Genomic DNA, 15737 nt, shown 5'->3' on the forward strand with positions numbered 1-15737 from the left:
TGCTACATTTATTACCTATCCCTGATAGGCCTTGGGCTGAATGGCTTTCGTAACTATTTCTGAGGGTAGTTAAAAGTTAATCATATTTCTGTGGGTCTGCAGTTACATGTAGGCCACAGCAGCTAAGCACGGCAAATTTTGTTCCTTAAAGGACATTTTGGTTGTTTTTTTATGGCAATCAGCAATAGTATCATGATCACCATTACTATGACTAACTTTATATTTTAGATTTATTCATTTAATTTAAATTCTACTTGCTGTCATGATGGGTTTTAAACCTGAGAGACCTTTGTGGCTCCAAGGCATTTGCCTCTGCCTTTGGCTTACTGGTCCACTGATATCACCACTACAAAGTCTCTAGGGTGTGATTTTTGTTATCTTATTATATTTAACAATGTTGTTAGCATGTACATGTATATTGTTATACAATAGCTTGTTGGCCTGAGGGTCCTTATGTCATAGTTTATGGGCAAGACATGTTCATTTGATGGTTGCGCATGGTGAGCGGTGAGTTTAACCGATGCTCTCTCAAACTCCAGTCATTCATCAAAGGTGCTTTTGTTCTCTATTTCATACTTTCACTGAAAGAATATTCCCAATAAGTTAAGACTATGAGCTACCATCAGTTTAAGGATGACCAAATTGTTTTCCATTCCATCCACATGCCTACTCCTTGTTCAACCAAAGTTACAGAGCAGTGCAAGAATGACACACAGGCAAGGCAGAACTCTGAAGGTGGAGCAGAGGGAAGAAATTTAACTAAACCATCCACATTTTGGGCTGAAATGAGTTGACTGCATTTAAAAATACTGCGTTCCACAGGCAAATTTAAAAAAAGGTGAAGAGTGAGCTATTTAATGTAAATTGGGAAGAAGAAACATTATGTAGGAGCTATCTAACAACTGTGTGATGATCTTAAAAGAGATATTACAAAGGCACCAGTTAGACAACATTTCATTTATAGAAAAGAAACCAATGGAAATTTTAGGAAACTATACCTTCAAAAGCATAATAATGAAAACTTAAGGAAAGCATAAAATAAGGAAAGGTAAGAAGTATGAGGTAATATTTGAAAGAAATATCAAAAGAACATTGTAGTAATTTACAAGTACATCATTAAAACTTGGGTGGCAAAAAGTGAGGTGGGTGCCTGGGAAGGGAGGATTGCAATTTATCAATAATGGTACAAAAAATGCAGAGACACTCAATAGCTACTTTATATTAGCCTTCACTACAGAGAAACCTTACTATTGCCTACCTGTTGCCGAAGCTCTCACTCAGGCCTATATTATCTCTGTACACTCATCCTCCAAAGTTCCCCTCCCATTCCTTCTTCCTTTGTAGACTCATGTGGTTCATCTCTGCTGCCTAACTGCCATTCAAAATCCCAACTATTGATCATCTTTTCCCTCGATGAGCTGCATTGGCTTCTCATTGCTCAATATTGAAACTTGAAGTTCTCACCTTTTTGTTGAAATACCTCTACAGGTTTTCCTCTCTTTATGTCTGGAATCTTCTACTGCTCTGCAATCATAATCCATAATCATGAACATTTCGTTTCTCTGACTGTAGGCTCTTGGCATCAGCCCAGCTCTGCCATCAGCAACCCAAACCCCATGCTCGATAATTCGTTCCATAAACTCTTTTGCCTCACTGTGCTCCTTAAGCCCATTTCTGTAGCCATATTCTTAGCCATTTTTCCTCATATCTCCTTCATGGCTAGATTTCTTTTCTGAAATTAGGCTTCTGTGGAGCACCTTGGCATATTTTTCCATATTAAAAGCACTATCTAATTGCAAGTTGTCATCTGTACCATCTCCATATCTGAATGTCTCAGGAGACTGTCTATCCAAGATGCCCAATCCCCTTGCAGGTGAAGCAAGCTATTTATTCATTTACTCTGATTCCCTGGCAATCAAGACAGCCTGCCTGTTAATGCCATCTATTTCATTTTGATCGGCCTAACATATTCACTTGTCTGGCACTAATAATGGCTAATTTCAAGATCTGGATTCAAATCGTCTCAATTTTAAACAGCCTAATACAGACCTTATTTACTTAATTATGAATATGACATGTCAGCAATATTAATAACATTTATTGTAATAATCCAGTGACTCACAGAAGTTGTGGGAAATATTGACAATGCTAGTAAAAGCTGGCTGCCTATTTACTTCAGTTATGAAATTGTCATCAGCCTGAACATTACTTCCAATGTTTTTATTCTGAGATATGCTAAATGACTGATTGATTTAATTGCTAATGCAACAGATGGTTTTGAATGAGATGTGTTAATAATTCACTTGGGTCTAATTATGAGGTGCACATGAAGTTCTCATGAATTATGGGAGAATGATACGAGGACAAAGAACTGTTTCCTATTGATAAAAAAATGTTTCTAAGCTTCCTGAATGAAGATGAGCAGAGCTCTCTCTCTCTCTCTCTCTGTCTCTCTGAAATGAATTCAATCCCTGCACAGGCTGAGGTTACTACAAAGGATCCTCCTTCTCAAACTTTCCCCACACCTAAAGTATAGTGACCTTCAGGTTCAACCATTGCCATCTCTCTCTAATGAGACAGCAGCCTATGGTTTGGTAGAACTATGACGACTTGACAAAATAACAACTAAAAGAACTGCAGATGCTGCAAATCAGAAACAAAAACAGAAATTACTGAAAAGGTTGAGCAGGTCTGGCAGTATCTGTGAGCAGAAATCAGAGTTAATGTTTCAGGTTCAATAACCCTTCCTCAGGACAGATGATGACTTTACCTTTTATATCCTTACACACATTGCATTAGTCCACCTATGCTTAATTACAATGTGGCACAAGAAATGGAAGTGCAATTTGTATTTACAGTTCAAACAGCCTAAAACAGGAGCTTGTATCATATTGAGCACAAAGCATTGCAAATAAATTAGGGAACAGTGTTTGCTGAAAGGCTTGACCTTCATTGGAGGTCTCATTGTTATTTTACACTGACCCATCAGAAAGAAACTTTGGTGTCAAGTGTGAAACTTTTCCAACTGCATTTTTGCCAAAATGCAACATTTTGCAATCAAACAAAATCTGTTACTCTTTCTCATGATAATTAATACCACTTTTTAGTGATTTTAAATTGGATTACTCAACATTTACACCTCATAAGAACAGCAAAACTGGAGAGGCGATCACAACAGTATGTATTTTCCGTAACAATTGATACCAATTTTCAGTAAGAAAAGAATGAAAGAGACTCGTGAGAAAGAATTAGAGGATAAAAACGGCAATTAGGAAGCTATTGAGGTCAAACAAAACAAAATTCTAAAGGGAGAATCATTATAAATCACAAAAACATTTCAGTGTCAGTGGAAATAAACTTCTGTTTAAGAGCTCATCACTTTAACATATTTTTCTGTCCTCATAGTTCGCTAAATGCATTTGAATAGCTAACAGGGTTTGTATTAGACAAAATCTGGGCATACATCAAAGGCAAGGAAAAGATTTAAAGCAACAGGGCAAAGGTTGAAATGAGAATGCTGTGGATAAGCTTGCTGATATTAAACAATTACAAAGAAGTGAGCAACATGAAATATCTAATCCTTAAACTTGTATTAAGGGATTACTTCATGTCAGCAATAGAAAGTGCCAATGAAGCAAATCTAATTCTACAGCTATTGTCCCATAAAAGATTAAGCAAAATTAATTTCAATAAGTATATATGCCAAATTCATTATTTTGAACTTATGCCAAGTGTATAATCAGTAGAAATTGACAGGTTTACTACCATATTTGGGCATGAACACAATCCTAGATAATTTCCACGGTCAGGTTCTGATTTTTTTCCCTCTCTTTGATCAAAAGTGTAGTACAAACAATTCCTTTACCTTCTCTTTGCAATGTCATACTTAGGGAAATGATATCTGTAACAGCAGCTAATATTACAACTCTGGAAAACCGCCTTTCCTCCTTGTGAACCAAAGAAGAAACTCACAAGTTTCATTTCTGCAGCACTTCTGATATACAGATAATCATCATAAAATGCTTCTTAAGATAGAGAATCAAAGCAACATTCATTGAATTGACAGGATCAGGAGACTACAATAGAAAAGGGTAAAGAAACAACTTTAGGAATATAGAGGCAACATCTGGTACAATTGCAATATTTAAAAGGCATCTAGATTGGTATATGAATAGGGAGGGTTGAGAGGGATATGGGCCAAATGCTGGCAAATGGGACTAGATTAGGTTAGGATATCTGGTCGGCATGGACGAGTTGGACCAAAGTGTCTGTTTCCGTGCTGTACATATCTATGACTCTATGATTCTATTTGAGGTGGATGAGTGGTCATGAAATAAATGACATTTGGAGGGACACTGTCTTCATGATGATGTTTAGAAAGTGTGCTTTGTGAAGGGAGAAGAGATCTCTTAACTTCTGTTGAAATTGCATCACGCCCAGGTGATGTGGTCTTGTGCCTTAGTGTGAATGAAGTCATGGACTTGGGAGCAAAAGCATCATTAAACATAGAGTCATAGAGATGTACAGCATAGAAACGGACCCTTCAGTTCACCTTGTCCATGCCGACCAGATATTCCAACCCAATCTAGTCCCATCTGCCAGCACCGGCCTATGTCCCTCCAAGCATGATGAGAATGTTGGAAATACGTTGTTTACACTTTCATTTTGTAGAAAAAGCTGTGGAGGGAAGAGAAAGTTGGTGATAGAAAATCTCAAATCATTCCCTTTGAATTAGCTCAATTGCTGAAACTGAATTGGTTCATTATCAAAGATAATTTCAGACCAATTAAAGTCAATATTGAATCCTGGATAATGTATGGGAGAAAGATGGAGCATTTGGAAATGTATGATTTTTAGGAATAAGAGACCAGAATAGATTTTGGGGTAAAGCAATTATTGTTCAGTGGAGTCATAAATCTTTGAAGTAAAACAAAGAACTTTTTTCCCAATGATGCGTTCCCTATTTTGTTACATTTTACCAAAGTAGATAAGCTGGTTTAAAGTAACATATGCAGTATAATCACAACTGGTAAGATGCATAGCCTAATGATGACAATGAGGACTCACCACCTTCTGAGAAAGAACAGTGAGTTTCAAACTAAGAAATCTGGTTCACACATTTCCTCAGACAACTCATGCCTAGGTTCACGATACCACAGGGAGAAAGTGAGGACTGCACATGCTGGAGATCAGAGTCTAAGAGTGTGGCGCTGGAAAAGCAGAGATGGTCAGGCAGCATCCGAGGAGCAGGAGGGTTGATGTTTTGAGCATAAGCTTTTCCAGTACCATACTCTTCATGATACAACAGCAAGCCACATATTAACAAGTATCAGTCCATGATGTAAGAGCTATGGTCTTCATTTTACATGGGGATAAATTCACTTACTTCAAAATCTTGTGAACAAACAGTGGCAATTTGATAGCTTATTCTGTAAGTAAACTGCTGACTGATAAGAAATTGAGGGTCACAGATCAGGGAAAAAGTCTCTGTTTCCATTCTTGGTCTATGCTGAGTTAGCTGACCCCAGCTGAAGTAACTATGGTATTGTATTCCATATCCTTATAACAGGTGAGAGGGATATAGTCAGACTATATAATTATCAGCACCATGCTGATAATTATTCAGTACCTTGTGCTGAGAACTGTCCTTGTGTGCCTGAACGTCGGCTAAGGTTTAGGCTCAATGCTAACATGAACAGTTTAGTCCTGTACTGTCTGGAATTTAGAAGAATGGGAGGAGATCAAATGATAAAAGGTGTGGATAAAATAGACATGGAACAGATGCTTCCTCTTGTGAGGCATTCTAGAATGAGACATCATAGTCTTCAGATAAGGGGTAGCAACTCTAAAACAGAGTTGAGGATAAACTACTTCTCCCAAAGAGTTGTGAATCTGTGGAATTCATTACCTCAAAATGGAGTGGATGTTGAGACAGTGAGTAAATTTAAAGAGGAGTTAAACAGATTTTGAATTGGTAATGGGTTGAAGGGCTATGGGGAGAAGACAGGAAAATGGGGCCATGTCAGCCATTATTGAATGACAGCAGACTCGATGGATCAAATGGCCGAATTCTGCTCCTATACCTTTTGAACTGATGAAGTGTGAATGACCTCTTTGGCTGACAAAGAAACATGATTGCTTCTGCAAAGTTGTGGAAGATAACTATGGAAATACCCCAGCAAGAATTAACATCTTTCACGGCATCCACGTAAATTACAATCATCTTAAAACTTGCCTGTGAAAATTTCCAGCTGCAAGTTAAATTCTGCTAGATTCTAAATATTTATGACTATTTAGATCATGAACAGAATCAATAGTTTGCTTCAGCCCCCACTATCACAATCGGGGTCCTCTGATTAACCTGACATGCACTAGTTGACTGGCTCCACTTACCTTGGAGCTAAGCGCGACCCTCAGATATCATTAAGTAAATGATATGGGGAGACAGGAAATTGGAGATTTATTGCATTAACCCTTACACTGCTGAATACAAAGGGACTCTACACAATTGTACCCTGAGATCAAGACAGCGGTGAAGAAAGTTCCATTTCAGACCTGACTCTGTTTAGTTTGGACAGCTCCACTCTAACTTAAGATGAAGAGTTTGACAAAGTTCAGCACCAGGCAGACTTTGAGTGTATGTCCAAAGAATTTTGTGAACTTCTTGAAATGTTAAATACATTCTTTAATTATATATTTTAAATCTTGCAAACAATTGAGAAGAAACATCATTCAGAAGAATCATAGTTCGAATATGGAATTTTCTAGCCCCTGAAACAGTTTAGGAAAATAACATGGACTCATTTAAGTTCAAGCTTGACAGAAAATGAAAGAGGAAAGAATACTGAAAATTCTGGTGGGGTTTTACATAAAAGCAGGAAAGGAGGCTTACGTATAAGATAAATGTTGGCATACATCAATTGGCCTGAATGGCCTGTTTCTGTGCTGGAGTGTTGACCTCATTCTACGTAAAACATCCACAAAAGGAATCGATGGATTTATTTTTAAAGCATGGCTTTGAAAGGTTTTTTTCGTACTCACAATGAAAAAACTACAATGCACTATTTGTTATCTCCTGAGGCTGCTGAGGTAATGCTCTCCAGTTTCTGGCATTCTTGCCATTCCTCATGTGTGAGCCCACGACAGTGAATGTAAGCAGGCCATGTAAGTATGGAAAGAATCACAGTCAGTTTAATCCTGTCCCACATCACACATGTTCAGCAGAGGTATTGGTCAGTGACCAGGAGCAGGAAGCATGACTGCACTTTCTCTCCTGTGTTTATCAATCATGCCGACTACAATTCTGCTCAACTGCAGTCCCAGTAATCTGGAACAGGGCTGGTATAAAACCCCCAGTCTTTCTGGTCAATTTATCTAAATTCCTCAAGATTTAATTTCACTCAGCCTTCAGCTTCTTATAGTCTCACCCCAGAGAGGGGCAATTGTCATCCAGTAATACCAGGTATGCATTTCCTATAAAGATCTGTTTCCGGACTGAGTAACATGCTTGGAAAGCAAGAAAAATGTTGACAATAAGTAATATAATAAGTAAAATGCTTCCAGACAGTTGAAAGGTAAGGTCAAATCCAAAAATAGTTCAAATTTCAAAAATATAATTATGCGTAATGACTGAACAAATATCCTGTGGAATGGAGCAAATATTAGTTTTAATGTTGCTGTATTCCAATTTCTCAAACATATATTTTGGGATAGTGTCTCCTCCCAAGTTCGTTTAAGTTGGAGTGTTGGTATGAAAGCACTGTTATTAAAACTGCATATCAGTCAACAATCTTCAATGTTGTGAGTGTCTAAAATAGCCAGCTGAAAAGGCTCTCATTACTCTTCTCCACGATCCATTCAGAGATTAACCAACCACTATCTCCCTCACACACTAGCCCACTCAAATCTTACTGAAAACGTGTCCAACCACCTAAAAACAAATTTTCAAACAAGGATAAAATATGTTTTCCTCAATTCCACTATGTATGGTGTTTCTTGAGTTCTAAATGGTGGCATTACATTGTATCATGTTGGTGTGATAACCCCTACAAGGCCCATGGGGATTCACTAATTAATGTCCCTACTGAGCTTGTTGACTATGAGTTCCCTTGGTAACAGGCAAGGGCCTACCCAGCTGGAACTCCTCACCTGAACCTTTTATTTATAAAGCAGACCCAGAAAAAAAAGGGCTCTTGTGCAACGGTAGTGTCCTTATCCCTGAGCAAGGAGGTTGAGGTTCAAGTCCTAACTTCCCTGGATATGTATGTCATAACATGTCCAAACAGGGTGATTAAAAATAACTGTAACGCAGACACACATGGCTCTTGTGGGGCAGTGGTAGTGTCTTAACCTCCAAGACAGAAGGTCTGGGTCCAATTCCCGCCTGCTTCAGAATTGACTGAAAACAGATCCAGGGATGGGTCAGGAGAATAGGCGTCCCAAGCTCAGACAAACTATTGTAAGCCCTGAGTAGTGGCTCTAATTTGGTGTTTAACAATAAACAGTATTTCTTTCTCATCAGCCTTCTCGAGTTATTACAGTTGGTGAACTTATTTTGGAATTTCCAATTATGTTTGAGAAGACAAACAAAATAAATAACTGACTATTGCATAGCAATACATAGATATCTCACAGAAACAAGCCATTTGACCCATTAGTTAATGCCAGTGTTTCTGTTCCACTCAAATCTTCTCTCATCCCTTTGTTGTAACCCTTTCAATATAACCTTCTAGTGTTATCACCATGGGTCCTTGATCTAGATTCTCTTCAACTGATGTGGGATATCCCCAGTAGCTTCTGATGATAAGTTCCACACTTCATTAACTTTCTGGATAAAACAGCTTCAATTAAGTTCTATATTGGGTTTATCAGTGACCATTTCATAATGGGGAATCTTATATTATATTCCAATATGGCAGGGAGTTCAGACATTACGCATTTGGAGCATTTTACCTCATGTAAATGTTGATTTTGTTTTGTTGTTAACAGCTTATAGAGTTGACACTGTGACAAATGCAGATGATATAGAGAAGAAATCAATTTTTTTTTCTCTTTCTTTTCTCTGCATTAAAGCAACTATGCAAAGTAAACAAATAGGGACTGAGACTGTGCAATGTTGCCATTCATGCCAGACAAAAGCTGAGAGTAATATGTAATTATAATACTCAAAATCAAAGAGTTACGTGGAGGCTGACTAGGAAACATTTTGTCCTGATATTTGATCATCATTCTGTAGGGGGTGAGGCTAAGTCGACACAGCTACTGTGTAATGGTACCTTGTTAACAGTCTGGTACTCTCTGCAGAATTGATCTTATCACTGATTATTTAAAGTGGGTCCAAAAGTATTCCATCATTTTGCATAGATCTTTGATACCAGCATTATCACTACGATAGACTGATAACAATTCTACAAAAACATACAACTGAAGTAAAAGTCTGATATAACACTATAGACCTCTGTAGTATGTAGATTCATACTAAGATAGTTCTATTGTGTGTTTGAATGTGTTTTGCCTTTGAGTGCCTGTGTACAAAGGAAGGTAATGTAATAGATCCCTTGGGCACCATACTGAGACTGCCTTTCCTACATGCTACCTACATAAACTTGCTTCCCAGTGACTAATAGAGAAAGTGTTAAGATCTAAGGGCATATTCAGATACATTTCTGTCTTGTTCTCTTCATCTAATGGATGGAAAGAATAAATGAAACATGACTGCGATTATAACCACATGACATGACGATTGAGACATGAGGAGATAAGTGAAAATCGTACAATTGTATGCAAATCACTTTCTAAATTTTTCACTTTTTTAAAAGTCACAACTGGATTACTGGATTTGATGATTTTGGAGCTGAGAAAGAAACAGGAGACAGAAGCTGGATTTATAAAAACAGGATAGGGAATATAATGCCTGAAAAATTTCTGTCTCAACCTTGCATTGCATTTGTGCCACTCGCAGGAGATTATTCTAAAATGTAGGTGTCCTAACTTGGCTGGAGGTGAGCTCAGTACCTAATTTATGCCACTAAATGTTACCAGGAAACAGGAACTTGCTGCAGAGTGTGAGTAACAAAGATAGCCAGCCATCAGTCTACCAATGTTTTGATGAAGACAGCAGGCAGCAGTGTGGAGGGCCAAAGATGACATGAAATTTGCACACTTACAGAGTCATACAGCACAGAAACAGATTGTTCAGTCCAAATCATCCATACCGACCAGGTTTCTTAAATTGAACTAATCCCATTTGCCTGCATTTGGCCCATAAGCCCCTAAATCTTTACAATTCGTGTATCTGTCCCAATGTCTTTTAAATGTTATAATTGTATGCGACTCCACCACTTCCTCTGGCTGTTCATTACATATACGCACCACCCTCTGTGTGGAAAAAATTGCCCCTAAGGTCTCTTTTAAACCTTTCCCTCTCACCTCAACCCTATGTCCTCTAGTTTTGTACTCCACTACCCTGTGGAAAAGACTTCTGCTATTCACCTTAATTATGCCCCTCATGATTTTATAAACCTCTCCAAGATCACCATTGGGCAGCACAGTGGCACAGTGGTTAGCACTGCTGCCTCACAGTGCCAGAGACCTGGGTTCAATTCCTGCCTCAGGCAACTGACTGACTGTGTGGAGTTTGCACGTTCTCCCTGTGTCTGCGTGGGTCTCCTCCGGGTGCTCCGGTTTCCTCCCACAGTCCAAAGACCTACAGGTCAGGTGAATTGGCCATGCTAAATTGCCCGTATGGTTAGGTAAGGGGTATGGGTGGGCTGTGCTTCGGCGGGTCAGTGTGGACTTGTTGGGCCTGTTTCCACACTGTAATGTAATCTAATCACTCTCAGCCTCCTACTCTCCAGGGGAAAGAAGTCTCAGCCTCCCTTTATAACTCAAACACTTCAGTCCTAGACATGGTCCTATAAATCCTTTCTGCACTTCTAATCAAAAGGTAATATAGAAAACAAGAATTGCTTCTGTCTTTACCATGGAAGGTACAAAAAGGATTCCAACAATAGCTGTAAATCCTGAAGTGGAAGAGAAGAGAGGGACTTGGTGAAATTTCAATCAATGGGGAAGTGGGACTGAGCAAAGTGTTGGAGCTGCAGGCTGTCAAGTCCACACATCCTGATGGACTTCATTTTAGGGTCTTCATGGATGACAAATAAGGCAGTAGATGCATTGGTATTGATGTTCAAAAATTCACTTGATTCAGGATAGCTTCCATCAGACCTGAAGGTAGTCATTGTAGCTGCTTCACAAAAAAAGGGACAGAGACAGAAAACACAAAACAATAGATCTGTTGGCTAGATGTCTGCTGTGGCAAAGATGTTAGAAATGAATATTAAGCAGCTTATGACTGGGCACTTAGAAAACACCAAAATGGTCAGGAAATAATGGACATGGTTTAGTGAAAGGGCTATTGTGTTTAACCCATGTATTACAATCTTTGAAGGAGTAAAATGCGCTGTGGATAAAGGAGGGCTTATGAGTGTACTGTACTTGGAATTCCAAAGCTTTCAGCAAGTAGTCAATAAAAAGTTATTGTGCAAAGTAGAAGCTAATGGTGTCATAGCATGGATAAAACATTGTCTCGCTGGAAGAAAATGGAAGGCATACATAAATTCTTCTTTTTTCTCATTGCAAGGTCAGAATGTGTGAGGTCCTGCAGGGAAATTGAGCCTGAGAGTTTTACAATTATGAGGGGAGTGATAGCTAAATTTACAGTTGACACAAAGATAGATAGAAGAATATTTTGTGAGGAGGACATAGAGGTAGCAGACAAATAAAAACAGGTTGTATGAGCAGGCAAAATGTCTGGCAACTGCAGTATAATGTGAAGTTGTTTTCTTTGGCCTGAGGAAGAAAAAATGTGGAGCAGCACTTAAACGGAAAATGACTACAGAGTTCTGAGGGAACCAAAAGGTCCCTCAGAAGATATTCAAGATACTGGTGAAAGTGCATCTTGACTACTACATACAGCTTGATCATATTATTTAGGGTGGAATGGAAATGTGTTGGAAGTGGTTCAGGCAAGATTTATTAGATTGGTACCTGCAATGAGTGGATTGTCTTACAAAGAATTGTTGCATAAACTAAGCTTATCTCTATTGGCATTTAGTAGGGAGAGGTGAAAATGTGTTGCTGGAAAAGCGCAGCAGGTCAGGCAGCATCCAAGGAGCAGGAGAATCGATGTTTCAGGCATGAGCCCTTCTTCAGGAAGGGCTCATGTCCAAAATCTTGATTCTCCTGCTCCTTGGATGCTGCCTGACCTGCTGCGCTTTTCCAGCAATACATTTTCAGCTCTGATCTCCAGCATCTGCAGTCCTCACTTTCTCCTTTAGTAGGGAGAGGGGTGACTATGACTCTGAAAAATCTTGATAAGGTGCATAAGGAATAGATGTTTCCTCTTGTGGATAACTTCAGAACAAGGGGGCACCGTTTAAAATTTAGGACAGATTTAAGATTTCTCTCAGAGGTTTTTGCAACTTTGGAGCTCCCTACTCAAAACTCAAACAGATCAGCCATGATGTTATCAAATGGGACAGGAGATTGGTAGTATCCTTCCATTCCTAATTCACACGTATGTGTTCACAAGATCCACAAAATCCTTATGTCTTCCACCTTTTACTTTCCAGATTGAAAATTTCACTTTTGCCCTCACTTGCTTCACCAAGGAGCAAAACAGATGACAATTGGAAGCAAGAAAATTTGTGATTCTCTTCCTTCTCCCATTATCTAGTATGCTTTTTGTTTAAGGAGAGACTGTGGGAGTCACTGACTAGGCCAGTATTTATTGTGGGTCTCCAAGTGCCCTTGAGGAGATGTTAGCGAGCTGCCCTTCTTGAACCACTGCAGGCCCTGTGGTGTAGGCACACCTACAGTACTGTGATGAAGGGAGGACCAGCATTTTGATCCAGTGACTGTTAAGGAGTAAGCCATCCAGATGGTGTGTGGGTTGAAAACTGAAGTGCACCCCAGAAGCTTTGGTAGCATTTTTAAATTGAGTCCTCATGTCTTCCCGATCCCGTTAGTAGTTTAGAATCTAGCCCAGGGCATTGGACTGCCAGTGGAAAATATGGAGCATGTCTCTTATAGAGTCTAAATTCACTTATACTGGTAGTTTAAATGTGACTTGAGTGCACTGAAGAAGCTGACTCTTCCTTCCAGAATTTGTTTTAATTTCCCAATGATGCTGTCATTTTCCACGCTATTGTTGTCCAACATAATATCTATGCTCACACTTTGCTGGAAGGGACAGAGTTGGCTTCCAAAGTAAAAACAGAAGTCTGAACTCATCCAAAAAAATCAGCACCAGTCTGCATTGACAAAGTTTGATTGGAGATACAACTTTGAACCATAACAGCAGGTCACAAAATTCCTCATTTGCCAGGTTCAAATAAACCTCTTACGAAACAAAGTCTGTGTAGGTTTTAAAAAATGTTTTGACCATTTGGACATGCAAATTTCCTCTGAAAACAAGCTTAAAACTGATTGATATTTGCACCACCCCCAACAAACATCTCAGAAAAGTCTCAATTAAAAAAAAATTCCATTCATAGATATCAATTACACAAACAAAATAGGAACATTGCACACACTAAGATGCTGTCAATAACACTGTGATGATTATTAGTGTGTTTTGTTTTTGAGAGGAGAGATATTGAACTGAACCCCACAAGAATGTTGGCTCTCCATGCAATCAAACTACAGAATCTTTAGCACTCATGAAGCCCACAAACAAGAACTTTGTTACCTCACCAAAAAAATGCCATCGCTCATAATGCAACAATCCCCCAATACTAAAGCTGAATGTCCATCTAGATGACAAAGCTCATGTCCTGAAGTGGAACTTGAATTCAAAGCCTTCCAACTCAAGTAGCAGTTCTACCAACTAAGCCAAGTTCATTTGAGTGAAAGACTCTTCAGTGCATAAAAGCTTGTTTTTTTTAACCAACACACAGGAAGACCCCTTGAGATTCTTAGGTAGTCCACCACTTCTTTGATGTGGAGATGTTGGTGTTGGATTGGGGTTAACAATGTCAGACGTCACACGACACCATGCTATAGTCTAACAGGTTTATGTAAAATCGCAAGCTTTTGGAGCGAGCAGCACTCCAAAAGCTTGTGATTTTAAATAAACCTGTTGAACTACAGCTTGGTGTCATATGTGACTTCTGACTTTTACCACTTCTTCAGGACACCATTCATAAAGAATGAAGTAACCAATGAAAACCTAGTATTGTCTAGCATCAAAGATGTAAACTAACACCTTGCTGCTAAAATATACTTTCTTAATCCAAGTGGAAGCCTATGATAGGAAAGAAAATCAGAACTTGATGACTCACACCACTTCACCAACCTTCATGAGATTAATTGCACCGGTTTCAAATAACTTAATAATATTGGATCACATTTAATATCTTGCAAACTCAATGTCAAAGCTGCATTTTTTACCTCTAATGCAAAAAGATGATATCTTTTCTCAAACTGTACGTACCCTGACAGAGTTAAAAATCATGTAACACCAGGTTATAGTCCAAGGGATTTGTTTGGAAGCACTAGCTTTCAGAGCTCTGCTCCTTCATGAGGTGGTTGTGGAGAATATCATAGGACACAGAATTTATAGCAAAGGATTACAGTGTAATGCAACTGAAATGATATATTGAACAAACCTGGATCGTTGTTAAGTCTTTCATCTTTTAGTTTGTGTTGCAGGTTTCAGTTCATTAATATGTAAATCCCAGAACTTCTATTCAGTCATCTTCTCCACATAATTTAAGGTTTTAAAACAAAAGATGAGATGCCACCTTTCGTTATAAAACCTTAAATTATCTCGACAAGATGACCTAACAACAACCCAGGTTTGTTCAACATTTCATTTCAGTTGTAAGACACTGTCACCTTTTGCTATAAATTCTGTGTTTTATGGTCTTATTCTCCACAAACACCTGATTGTGGAGCAGTGCTCCGAAAGCTAGTGCTTCCAAATAAGCCTGTTGGACTACAACCTGGTGTTGTGTGATTTTTAACTTTGTCCATCCCAGACCAACACTGGTTCCTCCATATCATGTCCTAACAGGGTAGAGTTGGAGATCCTGATGTACCTTGCCAGAGTGGATTTGGAAAGGACATTTCCTCTTTTGGGGAAATGCAGAATGAGAGGTAATTGTTTAAAAATGAGGGATTGCCTCTGAAGACCAACATGATGAGATTTTCTTTTCTCACAGAATCATGAAGTCTGAAAACTGTCTTTCTCAAAAGATGGCAGGTGGTCTTTGGCTATTTTAAAGGCAGAGATACACATAATCTTGATAAAGAAGGGAGTAAAAGTGTATTGGGGGTTGGTGGGAATGTGGAGTAATTGGACGATCTGATTGAAAATCCAAATGCTCTACTCTTACCCCTAATGTGGTTGCTCATGTACATTTATTTAAATTATGATGTTGAAATTGGTCTACACCTGTAGTACAAAACAGACTGATGGTGATTTGACAGCCAAATGTTTACCATGATTGTTTTTATTTCCCCTTGACACGGAAGACTTCAAACTATAATCTTCCGTGGAAGGAAGATTGAGCACAATGAGAAACCAAACTGCTGATTTACTGTGAGCCTGATAGGTGCTGCTGGGCTGGACTAATTTCATCCCTAAGGAAATATAACAAAAATTATAAACAATATCCCAGATGAACTTATGTCAAGAGGCTTGTAGAAGCCTTTTCTCATGGAAAAGTAAGTGA

At 38.7% G+C, this 15737-nt stretch overlaps 1 protein-coding gene across 7 annotated transcripts in view; it reads right to left on the reverse strand.

Annotated features, from left to right (window-relative positions):
- LOC140469200 (pappalysin-1-like) overlaps window positions 1-15737 on the reverse strand; it is a 323835-nt gene that overhangs the window by 265802 nt on the left and 42296 nt on the right. The window lies entirely within an intron of this gene.

The sequence above is a fragment of the Chiloscyllium punctatum genome, chromosome 49 (assembly GCF_047496795.1).
Source record: "Chiloscyllium punctatum isolate Juve2018m chromosome 49, sChiPun1.3, whole genome shotgun sequence".
Classification (NCBI taxonomy): domain Eukaryota; kingdom Metazoa; phylum Chordata; class Chondrichthyes; order Orectolobiformes; family Hemiscylliidae; genus Chiloscyllium; species Chiloscyllium punctatum.